This window comes from Colossoma macropomum, unplaced genomic scaffold, assembly GCF_904425465.1.
Source record: "Colossoma macropomum unplaced genomic scaffold, Colossoma_macropomum, whole genome shotgun sequence".
NCBI classification, from domain to species: Eukaryota; Metazoa; Chordata; class Actinopteri; order Characiformes; family Serrasalmidae; genus Colossoma; species Colossoma macropomum.
The window spans coordinates 20110200-20113460 of NW_023494806.1; positions in this window are offsets into that span (position 1 = coordinate 20110200).

The following is a 3261-nucleotide window of genomic DNA, read 5'->3' on the forward strand; positions in this document are numbered from 1 at the left end:
GTGCTGGTTGATTAGGGTGTGTAGGGTGTAAATATGATCGGTAGTCCGGTGATTTGGTAAAAAGCCAATCTGACTCTTACTCAAGACACTGTGTTCAGTAAGGAAGGCCTGTATTCGGGCGTTAATAATACAGCAGAAAACCTTCCCCAGGTTACTGCTCACACAGATGCCTCGGTAGTTGTTGGGGTCAAATTTGTCTCCACTCTTGTAGATCGGGGAAATAAGCCCCCTGTTCCAGGATTCAGGAAAGCAGCCAGCTTGGAGAACCAGGTTAAAGAGTTTCAGCAGGGCCCTGTGAAGGTCAGGAGAGCTGCTCTTCAGCATCTCAGTCCTGATGCTGTCAGGGCCGCAGGCTTTCTTCGTTTTTAGGTTTTGGAGTGCGTCGGCCAATTCTTCTGGGGTAATTTCGTAATCTAATGGGTTTTGATTGTTTTTGATAGCAGACTCGAGAAGTTCTAATTTATTTCTTATGGAATTTTGGTTGTGTGTGAGATTTTCTGTTGGGGTTTCTTTAAATAGATTTTCAAAGTATGTTTTCCATGTGTTTCCGTTCTGTATTGGTATCTCCTGGTTTTCTGGTGTTTTTAGAGTGTTCCATTTTTCCCAGAACTGGTTTTGGTTAATAGAATTTTCAATTTCTTGTAGAGTTTGGTTGTAATGTTGCTTTTTTTTCTGATAAATAGTTTTCTTATATTGCTTGAGTGTTTCATGGTATTTTTGTCTCAGTTCTGCCTTTTGTGGTTCTCTGTGTTTTTGATTAGATAGCTTTCTAAGCTGTTTTCTTATAATTTCACACTCCTTATCATACCACTTTTCTTTGTGGGGTCTTTGTCTTTTCTTCTTTGATTTAGTGAGGTTTGCTTTGATTGCAGATTTGTTATAAATTTCATTAATTTGTTTTACAGCCAGATTTATATGTGTCTCATTAGGCTGGAACTCTGTTGTTAGGAATTGGTTAATAAGGTTAGTAATCCCTGTAGAACTGATTGCACTGGTGAATTCAGACACACTGTTAAGAGTACATTTGTATGTAGGGTTGATTTGTATTAGTTTACAGGACTCTTCTGATTTATTTGATTGTTGAATTCTCTTCAGAAACACATTAATTTGGCAGTGGTCTGATAGTGGTGACTGAGGTCTGACAGTGAATGCACTGATGGAGGAGGGGTCCATGTCAGTAATGGCGTAGTCGACTACACTAGACCCAAGAGCTGAGCAGTAAGTGAACCGACCTAAAGAGTCTCCTCGGATCCGACCGTTAAGCATGTACAGGCCCAGGCCTCGACAGAGCTGCACTAACTCTTTACCGTTCTTATTTACGGCAGAGTCAGGGTTACTGTGTGCTGCTGACGTGGGGGTCAGGTTTGGGGAGGCCTTAAATATGTGGTTATTTCCTTGGGTGTCAATTATATCAGATTCAGAACCTGTTCTGGCATTGAAGTCTCCACACAGCAGCACATTGCCCTGAGCCTGGAAATGGCTGCTTTCTGTGTGGAGGTTGTTGAAGAACTCTTCGTTATAGTCGGGGATTCTGCAGGAGGAGTGTAAGCTGCACAAATATAGAGGTCAGTTTCACAATTAATAATGCCTTTTTTAAGTTTCAGCCAAATGTGGGTGGGTTCTTTTTTGATAATTGATAAATGGGAGATCAGGCTCTCCTTATACCCAGATGATGACCCCACCTGAATCTCTGCCATGCTTTATATTTGAATGTTTAAATGAAGGTAAGATGATTTCTCTGTAGCCTGAGGGACAGTAAGTATCCACATCTGACCGACACCATGTTTCTAACAGTACAATTATGTCCTGGTTGTTGGTAATTTTAATGAATTCTGCATTTGAGCTTTTAGCTCCTAGGATGGATGAATACAGACCCTGGATATTCCAGGAACTTATTGAGAAAGATCGCATTGTTTATAATTTGTTGGTAAGAGGAGTAAGGTAAGTATAAAGAGATGAAAATGTGATTTAGATGTGTTTAACAAATTGTTGAGGAAAAATAAATAAATAAATAAATAATAATAAAAAAAAATAATAATAGTCATAATAATAACATAGTATAAAAAATGGACATGTGATATTAATTCTTCAAAAAGAAGGTATCAAGATAAGTATAGAGGTATGAACATGTAATGAGATCTGTTTAAACATGTGATTTGAACAATAAATCTTATCTGTACGTTTGAATTTGAGCAGAATACGAGTTTCCGTAAGCTGCAGTAATTCTAAGCTGTTTATCCCAGTATTTTACAGATGAGGTGAAGCAGCTGTCGCACTTCCCCGATATCTGAGGTGTCTGGGTGTCTTTTACTTTGCACCACCTCTGAGTATGTGAGCTGCTGGGGGGGTGAGAAGTGCCAGGTGACGTTGCTGGGGACAGTGTCCATTCCATGCACATATGTGTGTGGGTTTGAAGGGACTCTGTTGGGCAGGGCTCTGCTGGGCGGGGCTCTGCTGGGCGGGGGCCTGCTGGGCGGGGCTCTGCTGGGCGGGGCTCTGCTGGGCGGGGCTCTGCTGGGTTTAGACGGCTGATGAATGCTGCTGGTATGATGGTAGCGTGGTAGGGCTCTGCTAGGTCGGTGGGTGGATGAGGATCTTCCAAGTGTGGTGTTCCTTAGATCATTAGCCAGAATTCGAACACCCTCAAAATCAAGGTGTACGTGATCGTACAGGTGGTCATCAGTCAGAGTCAGGTGAGTGGCAATGTGGACATTTGGGATGATGGCACACAATCTGATGATGTCCTGATTGATTCTGTTGATGAAGTCTGCAGGGAGGTCTTTTCGGGGAAGTAGAGTAGAGATGGTTATGGCTGCTTTTGGAAATTCTCTGTGAGCCTTCTCTGCTACCCTTTTAAGAGACTCTGCCACGGTTTCTCTTTTTGAGCGCAGGTCATTTGTACCAGTGTGAATTATGATGGTTTGGGGGTCGTGCAATGTGGACTGGCACAGTAGTTTCAGTGCACTGTCTGTAGTTGGGCACCAGAACTTTGCCACTCTGTGAGTGGGGAGCATCTGTCGGTGTTGGAGGAATTTCCCATTGGAGTCAATGAGGACTGCGGTCTTGGGAGGCTGTGAAGGGGTAGGTCTTCTTGATGTTGGTTGCTGTGAGGGCTGAAGGCTGGAAGACTGTGGGGTAGGTTGGCTAGCTTGTTGTGGGACTGGTGGGCTGCTGCTGGTCTGGGCAGGTTGGCTAGCTTGTTGTGGGACTGGTGGGCTGCTGCTGGTCTGTGCAGGTTGGCTAGCTGGCTGTGGAGCCGGT